We start from the raw sequence: 19,775 nt of genomic DNA, 5'->3' as shown, positions 1-19,775 counted from the left end.
CAAATGATTCACGTCAGTTTTCTTTGTAAGCCATATATTGGGACTCCCTATATAAAAAAAAATTTCTCAAAATTTTATTTCTATAGAAAATTTTGTCAACATTTTTGGTCTATAGAAAATTTTGTCACAATTTTTGTATTCTATATATTTTGTCACAACTTTTGTTCTATAGAAGATTTTCTCTAAATTTTATAGAAAATTTTATCAAAATTTTATTTCTATAGAAAATTTTGCCAAAATTTATAGTTATATAGAAATTTTTTTTCACACTTTTATTGCTTTAGAAACTTTTCTCACAATTATATTTCTATAGAAACTTTTCTAAAAAATTTATTTGTATAAAAAATTTTCTGAAATTTTTTTTCTTCAACAATTTTATTTCTATAGAAAATTTTGTAAAAATTTTATTTCTATAGAAAATATTGTTTATTTCTATAGAAAATTTTGTCAAAATTTTATTTCTATAGAAAATTTTGTCAAAATTTTATTTCTATAGAAAATTTTGTCACAATTTTTGTTCTATAGAAGATTTTCTCAAAATTTTATAGAAAATTTTCTCAAAATTTTACTTCTATAGACAATTTGGCCAACATTTATATTTATATAGAAAATTTTGCCAAAATTTATATTTATATAGAAAATTTTTTCACACTTTTATTGCTTTAGAAAATTTTCTCACAATTTTATTTCTATAGAAACTTTCTAAAAAATTTAATTGTATAAAAAATTTTCTGAAAATTTTTTTCTTCAAAAATTTTATTTCTATAGAAAATTTTGTCAAAATTTTATTTCTATAGAAAATTTTGTCAAAATTTTATTTCTATAGAAAATTTTGTTTATTTCTATAGAAAATTTTGTCAAAATTTTATTTCTATAGAAAATTTTGTCACAATTTTTGTTCTATAGAAGATTTTGTCAACATTTTATTTCTATAGAAAATTTTGTCAAAATTTTATTTCTATTAAAAATTTTGTCAACATTTTATTTCTATAGAAAATTTTGTCAAAATTTTATTTCTATAGAAAATTTTGTCAAAATTTTATTTCTATACAAAATTTTATCAAAATTTTATTTCTATAGAAAATTTTGTTTATTTCTATAGAAAATTTTTTCAAAATTTTATTTCTATAGAAAATTTTGTTTATTTCTATAGAAAATTTTGTCAAAATTTTATTTCTATAGAAAATTTTGTCACAATTTTTGTTCTATAGAAGATTTTGTCAACATTTTATTTCTATAGAAAATTTTGTCAAAATTTTATTTCTATAGAAAATTTTGTCAAAATTTTATTTCTATACAAAATTTTGTCAAAATTATATTTCTATAGAAAATTTGGTTAAAATTTTATTTCTATACAAAATTTTATTTCTATAGAAAATTTTGTTTATTTCTATAGAAAATTTTGTCAAAATTTTATTTCTATAAAAAATTTTGTCAAAATTTTATTTCTACAGAAAATTTTGTCAAAATTTTATTTCTATAGAAAATTTTGTCAAAATTTTATTTCTATAGAAAATTTTGTCAACATTTTATTTCTATAGAAAATTTTGTCAAAATTTTATTTCTATAGAAAATTTTGTCAAAATTTTATTTCTATACAAAATTTTGTCAAAATTTTATTTCTATAGAAAATTTTGTTAAAATTTTATTTCTATACAAAATTTTGTCAACATTTTATTTCTATAGAAAATTTTGTCAAAATTTTATTTCTATAGAAAATTTTGTCAAAATTTTATTTCTATAGAAAATTTTGTCAAAATTTTATTTCTATAGAAAATTTTGTCAAAATTTTATTTCTATAGAAAATTTTGTCAAAATTTTATTTCTATAGAAAATTTTGTCAAAATTTTATTTCTATAGAAAATTTTGTCAAAATTTTATTTCTATAGAAAATTTTGTCAAAATTTTATTTCTATAGAAAATTTTGTCAAAATTTTATTTCTATAGAAAATTTTGTCAAAATTTTATTTCTATAGAAAATTTTGTCACAATTTTATTTCTATAGAAAATTTTGTCACAATTTTATTTCTATAGAAAATTTTGTCACAATTTTATTTCTATAGAACATTTTGTCACAATTTTTATTCTATAGAACATTTTGTCAATTGTCTATAGACAATTTTCTCAAAATTTTATTTCTATACAATTTTTTCTCTTTTTTTTTACAAAATTGTCTCACAATTTTATTTCTATAGAAAATTTTCTGAAAATTTTATTGCTATAGAAAATTTTCTCAATTTTTTTATATAGAAAATGTTGTCAAAATTTTATTTCTATAGAAAATTTTGTCAAAATTTTATTTCTATAGAAATTTTTCTCAAAATTTTATTTCTAAAGAACATTTTATCAAAATTTTATTTCTATTGAAAATGTTGTCAAAATTTTATTTTTATAGAAATTTTTCTCAAAATTTTATTTCCATAGAAAATTTTGTCAAAATTTTATTTCTATCGAAAATGTTGTCAAAATTTTATTTTTATAAAAAATTGTCTCAAAATTTTATTTCTATAGAAAATTTTGCCAAAATTTAATTCTAAAGAAATTTTGTTCACAATCTTATTTCTATAGAAAGTTTTCTCCAAATTTAGTCAAAATTTTATTCCTTCTTTCTTTTCAAAATTTTATTTCCATAGAAAATTTTCTTAAAGTTGTATTTCTATAGAAAATTGTCTCAAATTTTTATATTTACAGAAAATTTTGTCAAAATTTTATTTTCGGTAGAAAATATTGTCAAAATTTTACTTTCTATAGAAAAATTTCTCCACATTTTATTTCTATAGAAAATTTTCTCAAAAATTTATTTCTATAAAATTTTTTTCTCAAAATTCTATTTCTATAGATGTTTGTCAAAATTTTATTTCTATAGAAAATTTTCTCAAAATTTTATTTCTATAAAATTTTTTCTCTTTTTTTTAGAAAAATTTCTCACAATTTTATTTCTATAGAAAATTTTCTGAAAATTTTATTTCTATAGAAAATTTTCTGAAAATTTTATTTCTATATAAAATTTTCTCAATTTTTTTATATAGAAAATTTTGTCAAAATTTTATTTCTATAGAAAATTTTGTCAAAATGTTGTTTCTAAAGAAAATTTTGTCAAAATTTTATTTCTATCGAAAATGTTGTCAAAATTTTATTTCTATAGAAATTTTTCTCAAAATTTTATTTTTATAAAAAATTGTCTTAAAATTGTATTTCTATAGAAAATTTTCCCAAAATTTAATTCTAAAGAGATTTTGTTCACAATCTTATTTCTATAGAAAGTTTTCTCCAAATTTTGTCAAAATTTTATTCCTATAGAAAGTGTTTTTTCAAAATTTTATTTTCATAGAAAATTTTCTTAAAGCTGTATTTCTATAGAAAATTGTCTCAAATTTTTATATTTACAGAAAATTTTGTCAAAATTTTACTTTCGGTAGAAAATATTGTCAAAATTTTACTTTCTATAGAAAAATTTCTCTACATTTTATTTCTATAGAAAATTTTCTCAAAAATTTATTTCTATAAAAATTTTTTGTCAAAATTTTATTTCTATAGAAAATTTTCTCAAAATTTTATTTCTACAGAAAATTTTCTCAAAATTTTATTTCTATTGAAAATTTTTGTCAAAAATTTTGTACCATAGAAAATTTTCTGAAAATGATACTTCTTTAAAATATTTTTTTGAAAATTTTACTTCTAAAAAAACAAGTATATACGGCCGTAAGTTCGGCCAGGCCGAATCTTATGTACCCTCCACCATGGATTGCGTAGAAACTTCTACGAAAGACTGTCATCCACAAATTTCAACTCACATGGTTGTTAATATCATATACTACCACCACGTACCAAATTTCAACCAGATCGATGAATTTTGCTTATCCAAAAGGCAACGGAGGTCACATCTGGGGATCGGTTTATATGGGATCTATATATTATTATGGACTTGTAGGAACCAATTCCTGCATGGTTGTTGGATACCCTATACTAACATCACGTACCAAATTTAAACCGAATGGGAAGAATTTTGCTTTTCCAAGGTGCTCCGGAGGTCAAATCTGGGGATCGGTTTATATGGGGCTTATAAGGGGTGATTTGTTAAGAGCTTGATAACTTTTTTAAAAAAAAAACGCATAAAATTTGCAAAATCTCATCGGTTCTTTATTTGAAACGTTAGATTGGTCCATGACATTTACTTTTTGAAGATAATTTCATTTAAATGTTGACCGCGGCTGCGTCTTAGGTGGTCCATTCGGAAAGTCCAATTTTGGGCAACTTTTTCGAGCATTTCGGCCGGAATAGCCCGAATTTCTTCGGAAATGTTGTCTTCCAAAGCTGGAATAGTTGCTGGCTTATTTCTGTAGACTTTAGACTTGACGTAGCCCCACAACAAATAGTCTAAAGGCGTCAAATCGCATGATCTTGGTGGCCAACTTACCGGTCCATTTCTTGATGAATTGTTCTCCGAAGTTTTCCCTCAAAATGGCCATAGAATCGCGAGCTGTGTGGCATGTAGCGCCATCTTGTTGAAACCACATGTCAACCAAGTTCAGTTCTTCCATTTTTGGCAACAAAAAGTTTGTTAGCATCGAACGATAGCGATCGCCATTCACCGTAACGTTGCGTCCAACAGCATCTTTGAAAAAATACGGTCCAATGATTCCACCAGCGTACAAACCACACCAAACAGTGCATTTTTCGGAATGCATGGGCAGTTCTTGAACGGCTTCTGGTTGCTCTTCACTCCAAATGCGGCAATTTTGCTTATTTACGTAGCCATTCAACCAGAAATGAGCCTCATCGCTGAACAAAATTTGTCGATAAACACATTTCGAACCGAACACTGATTTTGGTAATAAAATTCAATGATTTGCAAGCGTTGCTCGTTAGTAAGTCTATTCATGATGAAATGTCAAAGCATACTGAGCATCTTTCTCTTTGACACCATGTCTGAAATCCCACGTGATCTGTCAAATACTAATGCATGAAAATCCTAACCTCAAAAGAATCACCCTTTATATAATTATGGACCGATATCGACCAATTTTTGCATGGGTGTTTGAGGCCATATATTAACATCACGTACCAAATTTCAACTGAATCAGATAAATTTTGGTCTTCCAAGAGGCTCCGGAGGTCAAATCTGGTGGTCAGTTTATATGGGGGCTGTATATAATTATAGACCGATATAGACCAATTTTTGCATGGTTGTTAGAGACCATATACTAACACCATGTACCAAATTTCAGCCGGATCGGATGAAAATTGTTTCTCTTAGAGGCTCTGCAAACCAAATCGGGGGATCGGTTTATATGGGGTCTATATATAATTATGGACCGATGTGGACCAATTTTTGCATGGTTGCTAGATATCATATACTAACACCATGTACCAAATTTCAGCCGGATCGGATGAAATTTGTTTCTGTTAGAGGCTCTGCAAGCCAAATCGGAGGATCGGTTTATATGGGAGCTATATATAATTATGGACCGATATGGACCAATTTTTGCATGGTTGTTAGAGACCATATACTTACATCGTATACCAAATTTCAGCCGGATTGGAAGAAAATTGCTTTTCTTAGAGGCTCCGCAAGCCTAATCGAGGGATCGGTTTATATGGGGGCTATATATAATTATGGACCGATATGGACCAATTTTTGCATGGTTGTTAGAGACCATATACTAACACCATGCACCAAATTTCAGCCGGATCGGATGAAAATTGTTTCTCTTAGAGGCTCTGCAAGCCAAATCGGGGGATCGGTTTACATGGGGGCTATATATGATTATGGACCGATTTGAACCGATTTTTGCATGGTTGTTAGAGATCATGTACTAACACGTTGTACCAAATTTCAGCCGGATCGGACGAAATTTGCTTCTCTTAGGGGGTCTGCAAGCCAAATTTTGGGGGTCCGTTTATATGGGGGCTATACGTAAAAGTGGACCGATATGGCCCATTTGCAATACCATCCGACCTACATCAATAGCAATTACTTGTGCCAAGTTTCAAGTCGATAGCTTTTTTCGTTCGGAAGTTAGCGACCCACGACCCAGAATATATATACTTTATGGGGTCTTAGAGCAGTATTTCGATGTGTTACAAACGGAATGACAAAGTTAATATACCCCCATCCTATGGTGGAGGGTATAAAAAGAAATTTATTTTGATTTTTTAAATAAACGATTTCACCGATTTACACGCGTTTTCCCTTGACCAAATTTTGACCGTATCACCCTTTATGACGATTTTTCTTGAAATTTTATTGGCAGCCCTGGGTATGAGTTAGAGGTCTGCACAATTTCATTTGTAAATGAAGAGTACACGTGTACTTGCTACATGAGTACATCTATTTGAGAGAGTCGCAAAACAATTGGTACACATTTTGATGAACACCAAAAGCCACGAGTAACTTCTTGTTGCTACTCTGATGTCTTCACTACCAACAAACACATATTCCTCTTTCTCTCTTATTGAAGTGTACTCAGAGTGATCACGTCGAGTATGTTGCGAGAACAAAACTTCATAGAGTACTCCATGTACCACGTGCAGTTGCAGAAATACAAAAAACAGTTACTCTCCATAATATATGTTTTCGGTTTGTTATAAAGAACGGCAAACGTTAAGGTAAGTGTGTGACATACATAAATATATGATATATGTGACATACATACATATCTATGATTAAGAACAATGGATAGTTTTGCTTCGTATATAACTGAGAAATACTTGTGGTACAACGTGAAGTGAAGAGAATCCATGTTGTACTTTTTCTCAAGTACTTGCATTTTTATTGTTCCTTTTTTTCGGAACACATATTGTTTCGGATAAGTACTTGGTGGTATTTGACAAGCAAGTGTTCTCTTCACTTCACTATTTGCGCTCTGAGAGAAAGACATTGTATGTACTATATTCGACAGCGAATTGCATACATGTAGTGAAAAGTTATTCGATGCAGACCTCTAGTATGAGTGATTAACATAAGGCTAATTAAAGTAACTAATGAGAGTAAGAGTTACTCTCTTAAGCTTATGTTATTGTAAATGATCACTAGCATAGCAATAAACCACTTAACATTGTACTGAGTATTTAACATGAATGATTTCTGTTAATCCAATTTATCAAAGAAGTTAACATAATCGAGTAAAAGGAAAATAAATATATGCCTGCACTGTTAGAAAAATATGTTTTTCATATGTTCCGATATAAACAAAATGTGTTTCGGGCACGATTTTAAACCACAATATATTTAAGTGCGAACATGTAATGTTCCTAAACTAACACTAAATGTTTGGGACATCTATGTTAATATGTTAGAATATATTATGTTTGGGGCATGAATGTTTCATAAAAATAATATGTGTGAATGTAAACATATATAAATTAACAAATTTCGAGTAAACATATATATGTTGTGATATTTTATTCAGAGAGCGACAAAAAGAGAGTATAGAGAAAGAAATAGAGATGGAAACCGGGAGGGTTGACGAAAGATATAAACATAACAAAGCGAGAGAATAAAAAAAGAACAATTTCTGTGAAACCGCTTGTATGTTGTTTCGGAAAACTGTTTTATGATAAGGCTAAAATTTGATATGCTTAAGTCTATATATTATTTAATTTGAATAAAGAGAATAGACATTCGGAACCAAGAGAATAGACATTTGAAAAACAAACTGCATATGTTTTCGCCTTGAGAGCAGCATTTTATGCATGTGTGAACATGTGTTTTGTTTATCATTTTGGCATTATGGGCACAATTTTTCGTTAAAATAAATCAGGGGTCTTCATAAGAATAACGAAAGGGCACTATACTCTTTTTAGAGTTGGGACAGTAAAATGAAATAAGGAGGAAATAGTGCAAAATTACACAGTAAAATGTAAAAAAACAAACTTTAGTTCCTCTTTATTAAAAAGTAGTCCAGGAGGAGTTGACGGACACCATCAAATATAAAAGCGGGCATTAAGTTCGAGTTTTACAGCTAAAACAATTTAAAAAGTTTATTTTCTTTAAAATGAATTATTAAAGAAAAATAAAAGGAATTTTAGAGCGATGGTGTTAAATGCTAGTAAAAAACTGTTCACTCCTAAATAAATTTATGTTTATATTATAAAACTATGTATGTATGTTTATACTCGACTCCACGTTCTTCTTTTGTTAGTTTTTGAATACCTTCCAAATTTTATCCAAAAATCAGTCAATTTCGTTTATATCAAGCACTGTTACTGACTATAAATCTTTAATAACACACATTTCGAAGTTTCATTAAAAAAAAATTAATATAGTATAAATATAAATGTGTAAATTAAAAAAAAAAAAAAAGAAAAAAAATGTTCGGTCGGAGCAGGGATTGAACCCACGACCCTTTGTATGCAAGGCAGACATGCTAACCACTGCTCCACGTGGCAAACAAATGTATGTTTCTGTTAAATAATGTTATGTTTGCATGGGCTCGTGGGTGCTGCAAACTATGCTATATAAATGTAACTTAAAACGATAATTATCTACTGGTGACTATAACAGCTACGTAGCCCAGTGGATAGTGTGTTGGCTTACAAACTGTATGATCCTCGGTTCGATTCTCCGTGCAGGCGAAAGGTAAAATTTAAAAAATTTATAAAAGTGAATAATTTCTTCAACATTATTTGTATTACAGAAAAAGGTGCCAATAACTAAAAAATTTCGTTGAAGTGAAAATTACGAGTATGTTAGGGAATGAGCACAATCGTGTTTGGGAAAAATTCTTCCAAGCATATAATATTTTTGGCTCAAAATGCTTCCAAACATATAATATGATCACATAAAACAAACATATTAATGTTTCGGCAGTATGCAATAATATATGTGCTTTCTGCAAAATATGTTTGGAACATATGTTAAAGAAGCGATTTTTTTTGAGAGAGTGGAATAAGGAATGTATAAAGAATTCGAAAAAGTTTTATGGCCTGTTCCTGTATATCGAACGAAAGGTTTCTTTCGTATTCCAAACGAAAGAAATTTGATTTTTGTTCTTCTATTTCGAAAGGCAAGTCACTTCATGTTTTGTTGTCGAGTAATAAACGAACATATACAATAAGTGTCAAGAAAAAAGTAAAAACTTTGTTAACATTTGACTGAATTCTCAGGCCAAAAATTTAAAAATACTCATTTTGGATAATCAATGTATTCTCCTACAAACGAAACGAACTTTCAAAAATGTAAGGGAAAATAAATCCGTATATGAAAATTCGTTTCAGCGCCACCTATATGTGAAAAAATGAGTTATATACGAATAAAATTTTTTTTGCGATATAATCCTCCGTAGAAATTGGCATAAATTGGCCAAACGGGAAGAGATAGAAAAGCCAAATTTTAACCAAAGATAAACTGAAACGACAGCTTTCGATTGGAATGAAAACCTTTTGCCAGAAATCTTCCGAATCGGAGTAATGTTGCATATACGAAACAGAGAGAAAAGTGACCACTGTGGCCAAATGGAAAAAGATGGGGTTCCAGATTTATATGTGAAAGATAGATCTTTTAGTGCTCTATCCGATGGTAAAAACGGATACAGCTAAATGTGTTTGGGAGTCTCAATATATGGCTTGGAAAAAAATGGACGCACTGCTCCTGGAGAGAAAAGTGACCACTGTGGCCAAATGGAAAAAGATGGGGTTCCAGATTTATATGTGAAAGATAGATCTTTTAGTGCTCTATCCGATGGTAAAAACGGATACAGCTAAATGTGTTTGGGAGTCTCAATATATGGCTTGGAAAAAAGTGGACGCACTGCTCCTGGAGAGAAAAGTGACCACTGTGGCCAAATGGAAAAAGATGGGGTTCCAGATTTATATGTGAAAGATAGATCTTTTAGTGCTCTATCCGATGGTAAAAACGGATACAGCTAAATGTGTTTGGGAGTCTCAATATATGGCTTGGAAAAAAGTGGACGCACTTCACCTCAAGAGAAAAGTGACCACTGTGGCCAAATGGAAAAAGATGGGGTTCCAGATTTATATGTGAAAGATAGATCTTTTAGTGCTCTATCCGATGGTAAAAACGGATACAGCTAAATGTGTTTGGGAGTCTCAATATATGGCTTGGAAAAAAGTGGACGCACTGCTCCTGGAGAGAAAAGTGACCACTGTGGCCAAATGGAAAAAGATGGGGTTCCAGATTTATATGTGAAAGATAGATCTTTTAGTGCTCTATCCGATGGTAAAAACGGATACAGCTAAATGTGTTTGGGAGTCTCAATATATGGCTTGGAAAAAAGTGGACGCACTTCACCTCAAGAGAAAAGTGACCACTGTGGCCAAATGGAAAAAGATGGGGTTCCAGATTTATATGTGAAAGATAGATCTTTTAGTGCTCTATCCGATGGTAAAAACGGATACAGCTAAATGTGTTTGGGAGTCTCAATATATGGCTTGGAAAAAAGTGGACGCACTGCTCCTGGAGAGAAAAGTGACCACTGTGGCCAAATGGAAAAAGATGGGGTTCCAGATTTATATGTGAAAGATAGATATTTTAGTGCTCTATCCGATGGTAAAAACGGATACAGCGAAATGTGTTTGGGAGTCTCAATATATGGCTTGGAAAAAAGTGGACGCACTTCACCTCAAGAGAAAAGTGACCACTGTGGCCAAATGGAAAAAGATGGGGTTCCAGATTTATATGTGAAAGATAGACCTTTTAGTGCTCTATCCGATGGTAAAAACGGATATTGCGAAATGTGTTTGGGAGTCTCAATATATGGCTTGGAAAAAAGTGGACGCACTTCACCTCAAGAGAAAAGTGACCACTGTGGCCAAATGGAAAAAGATGGGGTTCCAGATTTATATGTGAAAGATAGATCTTTTAGTGCTCTATCCGATGGTAAAAACGGATACAGCTAAATGTGTTTGGGAGTCTCAATATATGGCTTGGAAAAAGTGGACGCACTGCTCCTGGAGAGAAAAGTGACCACTGTGGCCAAATGGAAAAAGATGGGGTTCCAGATATATATGTGAAAGATAGATCTTTTAGTGCTCTATCCGATGGTAAAAACGGATACAGCTAAATATGTTTGGGAGTCTCAATATATGGCTTGGAAAAAAGTGGACGCACTGCTCCTGGAGAGAAAAGTGACCACTGTGGCCAAATGGAAAAAGATGGGGTTCCAGATTTATATGTGAAAGATAGATCTTTTAGTGCTCTATCCGATGGTAAAAACGGATACAGCTAAATGTGTTTGGGAGTCTCAATATATGGCTTGGAAAAAAGTGGACGCACTGCTCCTGGAGAGAAAAGTGACCACTGTGGCCAAATGGAAAAAGATGGGGTTCCAGATTTATATGTGAAAGATAGATATTTTAGTGCTCTATCCGATGGTAAAAACGGATACAGCTAAATGTGTTTGGGAGTCTCAATATATGGCTTGGAAAAAAGTGGACGCACTGCTCCTGGAGAGAAAAGTGACCACTGTGGCCAAATGGAAAAAGATGGGGTTCCAGATTTATATGTGAAAGATAGATCTTTTAGTGCTCTATCCGATGGTAAAAACGGATACAGCTAAATGTGTTTGGGAGTCTCAATATATGGCTTGGAAAAAAGTGGACGCACTGCTCCTGGAGAGAAAAGTGACCACTGTGGCCAAATGGAAAAAGATGGGGTTCCAGATTTATATGTGAAAGATAGATCTTTTAGTGCTCTATCCGATGGTAAAAACGGATACAGCTAAATGTGTTTGGGAGTCTCAATATATGGCTTGGAAAAAAGTGGACGCACTGCTCCTGGAGAGAAAAGTGACCACTGTGGCCAAATGGAAAAAGATGGGGTTCCAGATTTATATGTGAAAGATAGATATTTCAGTGCTCTATCCGATGGTAAAAACGGATACAGCTAAATGTGTTTGGGAGTCTCAATATATGGCTTGGAAAAAAGTGGACGCACTGCTCCTGGAGAGAAAAGTGACCACTGTGGCCAAATGGAAAAAGATGGGGTTCCAGATTTATATGTGAAAGATAGATCTTTTAGTGCTCTATCCGATGGTAAAAACGGATACAGCTAAATGTGTTTGGGAGTCTCAATATATGGCTTGGAAAAAAGTGGACGCACTGCTCCTGGAGAGAAAAGTGACCACTGTGGCCAAATGGAAAAAGATGGGGTTCCAGATTTATATGTGAAAGATAGATATTTTAGTGCTCTATCCGATGGTAAAAACGGATACAGCTAAATGTGTTTGGGAGTCTCAATATATGGCTTGGAAAAAAGTGGACGCACTGCTCATAGAGAAAAATAGAAAAGATGGGGTTCCATTCACAAAAATATCACTAAAATATTTTAAATTGAAAACGCAATCATTTAAAAAATTAACTTTTTAATAAAATTCAAAAATATTGTAAACAAAATGAGTGAATGTTTTTTAACACTTTAATTCAATAAACAAAATTTTTCTCGGAAATAAACATACATACACTCAAAAAAAGATTACTTGGATCCAAAGATTTTGACCTTCCCTTAAGTATTTTGGTATTGATTCCGAGCCAAAGATGCAGTTTCTTTAAAATAAAGAAATCTCATTTATCAAATTTTCATTTTCTTTTCGCGGTTTATTAATAAAAGTACTCACGTTATTTTAAGTACTCACGTACTTAAAATAAGTCTTAGCCTATATTTGGAGCGTTTTTACCTTAAACCTAAAGTTTCAATATTTCAGTTAATTTAAGGACAATATCTTCAAATAAAAAATTCGTTTCTTTAAATTAAGGAAAATTTGCATTAGTTCAAAGACATGCGACTTTAACGGAGGGACGCAAATTTACAAAATTTGTGTCCTAAATTTAATGAAAAAATTTTTGAAGCTAATATTATAAACTTTTAATTAAAATTTCATTATTTTAAAGAAATTTATCCTTAATATTTTGTAAATTTCGTATCCTAAAATTTAGGTTGCGTAACCTTTAATATCACGTAAATATTTTTTTTAAGTGTACTACACATTTTTTAATAAAACTTTGACGTAAATCTAAAGGAAAGTCAAACTATAATTAAAATCGCAAATATTTTTTTCAGCGTACTACATATTTTTTAATAAAATTTTGACGCAAATCTAAAGAAAAATCAAACTATAATTAAAATCGCAAATTTATGAAAAATTTAAATTTTTGTAAGATTATAAGAATATTAATTCATCTAACCGACAATTAATTATAAATAAATTAAAATTGGAACAAAAAACAAATAATTTCCTCAATTAAAAACTTAAAACTTAACGTATCTGCCACGTAAAGCGAGGTCTAGAATATTTCGACCAAAATCAGTAAAATTTTTAATTCAAATAGAATATTAATTAACAAGTTCCGAAGAAATCAAGTAATTCAAATAATTTGTGTATTTATACCTTTCGCCATTACTTCGTTATTCCGGTTTTAACACATCGAAATATTGGTTTCAGACCCTATAAAGTCTATATATTCTAGGTCGTCGTGAAATGTGCGGTCGATCTACCTATCTCCGTATGGTGAAATCACACTAACTTCTGAACAAAACAAGTTATCGACTTGAAACTTGGCGTAAGTAGTTGTTATTCATGTAGGCCGGATGGTATTGCAAATGGGCCATATCTGACCACATTTAGGTATAGCCATTGTATAAACCGATGCCCAGACTTGATTTCCGCAGCCTTGTGAAACACCAAATTTCAGATACGGTTAAAATTTAGTACGAGAAATTAGTGTGTGGTCCCCAACCATCATGAACAAATTAGTCCATATCAGTATCATATCATAATTATATATTAGCCCCCATATAAACCGTTATTCAAAGCCATATATTGTGACTCCCAAACACATTTAGCTGTATCCGTTTTTACCATCGGATAGAGCACTAAAAGATCTATCTTTCACATATAAATCTGGAACCCCATCTTTTTCCATTTGGCCACAGTGGTCACTTTTCTCTCCAGGAGCAGTGCGTCCACTTTTTTCCAAGCCATATATTGAGACTCCCAAACACATTTCGCAATATCCGTTTTTACCATCGGATAGAGCACTAAAAGATCTATCTTTGACATATAAATCTGGAACCCCATCTTTTTCCATTTGGCCACAGTGGTCACTTTTCTCTTGAGGTGAAGTGCGTCCACTTTTTTCCAAGCCATATATTGAGACTCCCAAACACATTTAGCTGTATCCGTTTTTACCATCGGATAGAGCACTAAAATATCTATCTTTCACATATAAATCTGGAACCCCATCTTTTTCCATTTGGCCACAGTGGTCACTTTTCTCTCCAGGAGCAGTGCGTCCACTTTTTTCCAAGCCATATATTGAGACTCCCAAACACATTTAGCTGTATCCGTTTTTACCATCGGATAGAGCACTAAAAGATCTATCTTTCACATATAAATCTGGAACCCCATCTTTTTCCATTTGGCCACAGTGGTCACTTTTCTCTTGAGGTGAAGTGCGTCCACTTTTTTCCAAGCCATATATTGAGACTCCCAAACACATTTAGCTGTATCCGTTTTTACCATCGGATAGAGCACTAAAAGATCTATCTTTCACATATAAATCTGGAACCCCATCTTTTTCCATTTGGCCACAGTGGTCACTTTTCTCTCCAGGAGCAGTGCGTCCACTTTTTTCCAAGCCATATATTGAGACTCCCAAACACATTTAGCTGTATCCGTTTTTACCATCGGATAGAGCACTAAAATATCTATCTTTCACATATAAATCTGGAACCCCATCTTTTTCCATTTGGCCACAGTGGTCACTTTTCTCTCCAGGAGCAGTGCGTCCACTTTTTTCCAAGCCATATATTGAGACTCCCAAACACATTTAGCTGTATCCGTTTTTACCATCGGATAGAGCACTAAAAGATCTATCTTTCACATATAAATCTGGAACCCCATCTTTATCCATTTGGCCACAGTGGTCACTTTTCTCTCCAGGAGCAGTGCGTCCACTTTTTTCCAAGCCATATATTGAGACTCCCAAACATATTTAGCTGTATCCGTTTTTACCATCGGATAGAGCACTAAAAGATCTATCTTTCACATATAAATCTGGAACCCCATCTTTTTCCATTTGGCCACAGTGGTCACTTTTCTCTTGAGGTGAAGTGCGTCCACTTTTTTCCAAGCCATATATTGAGACTCCCAAACACATTTAGCTGTATCCGTTTTTACCATCGGATAGAGCACTAAAATATCTATCTTTCACATATAAATCTGGAACCCCATCTTTTTCCATTTGGCCACAGTGGTCACTTTTCTCTTGAGGTGAAGTGCGTCCACTTTTTTCCAAGCCATATATTGAGACTCCCAAACACATTTAGCTGTATCCGTTTTTACCATCGGATAGAGCACTAAAAGATCTATCTTTCACATATAAATCTGGAACCCCATCTTTTTCCATTTGGCCACAGTGGTCACTTTTCTCTCCAGGAGCAGTGCGTCCACTTTTTTTCCAAGCCATATATTGAGACTCCCAAACACATTTAGCTGTATCCGTTTTTACCATCGGATAGAGCACTAAAAGATCTATCTTTCACATATAAATCTGGAACCCCATCTTTTTCCATTTGGCCACAGTGGTCACTTTTCTCTTGAGGTGAAGTGCGTCCACTTTTTTCCAAGCCATATATTGAGACTCCCAAACACATTTAGCTGTATCCGTTTTTACCATCGGATAGAGCACTAAAATATCTATCTTTCACATATAAATCTGGAACCCCATCTTTTTCCATTTGGCCACAGTGGTCACTTTTCTCTCCAGGAGCAGTGCGTCCACTTTTTTCCAAGCCATATATTGAGACTCCCAAACACATTTAGCTGTATCCGTTTTTACCATCGGATAGAGCACTAAAAGATCTATCTTTCACATATAAATCTGGAACCCCATCTTTTTCCATTTGGCCACAGTGTTCACTTTTCTCTCCAGGAGCAGTGCGTCCACTTTTTTCCAAGCCATATATTGAGACTCCCAAACACATTTAGCTGTATCCGTTTTTACCATCGGATAGAGCACTAAAATATCTATCTTTCACATATAAATCTGGAACCCCATCTTTTTCCATTTGGCCACAGTGGTCACTTTTCTCTCCAGGAGCAGTGCGTCCACTTTTTTCCAAGCCATATATTGAGACTCCCAAACACATTTAGCTGTATCCGTTTTTACCATCGGATAGAGCACTAAAAGATCTATCTTTCACATATAAATCTGGAACCCCATCTTTTTCCATTTGGCCACAGTGGTCACTTTTCTCTCCAGGAGCAGTGCGTCCACTTTTTTCCAAGCCATATATTGAGACTCCCAAACATATTTAGCTGTATCCGTTTTTACCATCGGATAGAGCACTAAAAGATCTATCTTTCACATATAAATCTGGAACCCCATCTTTTTCCATTTGGCCACAGTGGTCACTTTTCTCTCCAGGAGCAGTGCGTCCACTTTTTCCAAGCCATATATTGAGACTCCCAAACACATTTAGCTGTATCCGTTTTTACCATCGGATAGAGCACTAAAAGATCTATCTTTCACATATAAATCTGGAACCCCATCTTTTTCCATTTGGCCACAGTGGTCACTTTTCTCTTGAGGTGAAGTGCGTCCACTTTTTTCCAAGCCATATATTGAGACTCCCAAACACATTTAGCTGTATCCGTTTTTACCATCGGATAGAGCACTAAAAGATCTATCTTTGACATATAAATCTGGAACCCCATCTTTTTCCATTTGGCCACAGTGGTCACTTTTCTCTTGAGGTGAAGTGCGTCCACTTTTTTCCAAGCCATATATTGAGACTCCCAAACACATTTCGCAATATCCGTTTTTACCATCGGATAGAGCACTAAAAGGTCTATCTTTCACATATAAATCTGGAACCCCATCTTTTTCCATTTGGCCACAGTGGTCACTTTTCTCTTGAGGTGAAGTGCGTCCACTTTTTTTCCAAGCCATATATTGAGACTCCCAAACACATTTCGCTGTATCCGTTTTTACCATCGGATAGAGCACTAAAATATCTATCTTTCACATATAAATCTGGAACCCCATCTTTTTCCATTTGGCCACAGTGGTCACTTTTCTCTCCAGGAGCAGTGCGTCCACTTTTTTCCAAGCCATATATTGAGACTCCCAAACACATTTAGCTGTATCCGTTTTTACCATCGGATAGAGCACTAAAAGATCTATCTTTCACATATAAATCTGGAACCCCATCTTTTTCCATTTGGCCACAGTGGTCACTTTTCTCTTGAGGTGAAGTGCGTCCACTTTTTTCCAAGCCATATATTGAGACTCCCAAACACATTTAGCTGTATCCGTTTTTACCATCGGATAGAGCACTAAAATATCTATCTTTCACATATAAATCTGGAACCCCATCTTTTTCCATTTGGCCACAGTGGTCACTTTTCTCTCCAGGAGCAGTGCGTCCACTTTTTTCCAAGCCATATATTGAGACTCCCAAACACATTTAGCTGTATCCGTTTTTACCATCGGATAGAGCACTAAAAGATCTATCTTTCACATATAAATCTGGAACCCCATCTTTTTCCATTTGGCCACAGTGGTCACTTTTCTCTTGAGGTGAAGTGCGTCCACTTTTTTCCAAGCCATATATTGAGAATCCCAAACACATTTAGCTGTATCCGTTTTTACCATCGGATAGAGCACTAAAAGATCTATCTTTCACATATAAATCTGGAACCCCATCTTTTTCCATTTGGCCACAGTGGTCACTTTTCTCTCCAGGAGCAGTGCGTCCACTTTTTTCCAAGCCATATATTGAGACTCCCAAACACATTTAGCTGTATCCGTTTTTACCATCGGATAGAGCACTAAAAGATCTATCTTTCACATATAAATCTGGAACCCCATCTTTTTCCATTTGGCCACAGTGGTCACTTTTCTCTCCAGGAGCAGTGCGTCCACTTTTTTCCAAGCCATATATTGAGACTCCCAAACACATTTAGCTGTATCCGTTTTTACCATCGGATAGAGCACTAAAAGATCTATCTTTCACATATAAATCTGGAACCCCATCTTTTTCCATTTGGCCACAGTGGTCACTTTTCTCTCTGTTTCGTATATGCAACATTACTCCGATTCGGAAGATTTCTGGCAAAAGGTTTTCATTCCAATCGAAAGCTGTCGTTTCAGTTTATCTTTGGTTAAAATTTGGCTTTTCTATCTCTTCCCGTTTGGCCAATTTATGCCAATTTCTACGGAGGATTATATCGCAAAAAAAAAAATTTTTTTCGTATATAACTCATTTTTTCACATATAGGTGGCGCTGAAACGAATTTTCATATACGGATTTATTTTCCCTTACATCTTTCAAAAATAGAAAAACCCAGATTCATTCGAATTCGAGTGACTGTCTTTCTTTCGAATGAGTTTTCGTTCGATATACAGGAACAGGCCATTATAGTCATTTTTGTTTTCGTTTAAAGCTATTTGTTCGGAAAAAAACAAAAACAAAAAACAAATATTCAATAATTTTTTAATTGTAATAGCTTTGGTTTATTTCAAACATTTTGTATCTATTAAAATTTTGTATATTCAATAGCTCACCTAACACTTTGGCCCGATGCTCTTCCATTTATGCACATCTGAAAAATATGCATAAAATGTTGTGTTTGGGTGAATATGTGTGTGTGTTTTGTTTTTTTTCTTTTTTCAATTGATGTTTATTTCTTTTTATTATTAACAAAAGAATAAATGATTCCATAACTATTGTTTAATCGATTATTGTTGAGTGATTGTGGTTTTGTTTATGCAATGCCATAAAGTGTTTGTTTGACTTTGAAATACCTGGAAATTTAATAGCTATAGCTATCTAGAGCAAGGTGTTGAAAAAAAAAATAATCTATAGAAAATGCAATGCAAAGTTTTTAAAAATTAGAAAATACAAAAAATATAAACTTTTGAAAAGGCGGCCTTAGATATATTTCCAGCATTTTTTTGTTTTAATATTTTCACAAATTTGCATTAAAAGTTATGTCCACCCATATACCTTTTGTTTTTTAGTCGATTTTAGTAATTTAACGACTATCACTACATTGGCAAAATTTAACATTAATTACTTCAGCTACTGGGCATAAATCCCTCAACAATGTTGTTTTATTATGGGGTTTACCACTTGGTTCTTTGTTAATTCGTTCTAGTTTCTTGAGTTTTTTTAAACTATGGATTACCCAGAACCCTCCCCCCATCCTCCCGGCACTACAATTTACCATGATTTTACAAACCCGTTCCATTGGGGAGTTTATTGCATTTGCTGTTTTTTCCGACCTGTTTTACAATGCTCCAAAAAAAAAAGAAAGACTAGACTTGAGGAGTTTCATTTGATTTCAACAACTGGCAGTGTAATTAAGTTCGTTAAGTCGTTAAAGTATTATCATTCCCTTGTGAACTGTTGTGTGAGTACCGTTACGTGACTTAGAAGAGTCGATTCTAAAAATCAATGAGGCAAGCCAGAGAGAGAGAAAGTGACAAAGAGAGCCATACATATAAAAGGCCCCTGTATCAGTGATGTCAATTTAGCTATATTAAAGCCAAATCAAGCTTTTTATACCCTCCACCATAGGATGGGTGGTACACTCAAAAAAAAGTGAACTCTCTATTTCACTAAAGCCATATTAACTTTAAATTAGTTCATAGAATCATTATGTTTGGAAAAAGTTTATTTTAGTCAAATAATTTTTTGCGTATGTTAGTTAAATGAACTAAAAAACGGGAAAAAGTTATACACAAATAAAGCATAAAGATTTCCTAATTTCGTATTTCTTACAAAATAGTTCATTATTTCTTTAAATTTG

General features: G+C 32.6%; 1 protein-coding gene and 1 long non-coding RNA gene across 2 annotated transcripts in view; one reads left to right on the top strand and one right to left on the bottom strand.

Moving 5' to 3' along the window:
• Positions 1 to 19,775, bottom strand: part of MYPT-75D (Myosin phosphatase targeting subunit 75D) — a gene marked incomplete in the record, with an annotated part of 265,876 nt that overhangs the window by 202,365 nt on the left and 43,736 nt on the right.
• LOC142236329 (uncharacterized) overlaps positions 19,315 to 19,775 on the top strand; it is a 7,402-nt gene continuing 6,941 nt past the window's right edge. Inside the window, exon 1 of the long non-coding RNA XR_012721987.1 lies at positions 19,315 to 19,376. This is a non-coding gene — a long non-coding RNA (uncharacterized LOC142236329). The remainder of the gene's footprint in view (positions 19,377 to 19,775) is intronic.

Source organism: Haematobia irritans, chromosome 4 (genome assembly GCF_050003625.1).
Source record: "Haematobia irritans isolate KBUSLIRL chromosome 4, ASM5000362v1, whole genome shotgun sequence".
Lineage (NCBI taxonomy): Eukaryota > Metazoa > Arthropoda > Insecta > Diptera > Muscidae > Haematobia > Haematobia irritans.
Note: the sequence above shows the minus strand (reverse complement) of the source record. Positions and strands in the feature narration are given on the sequence as shown.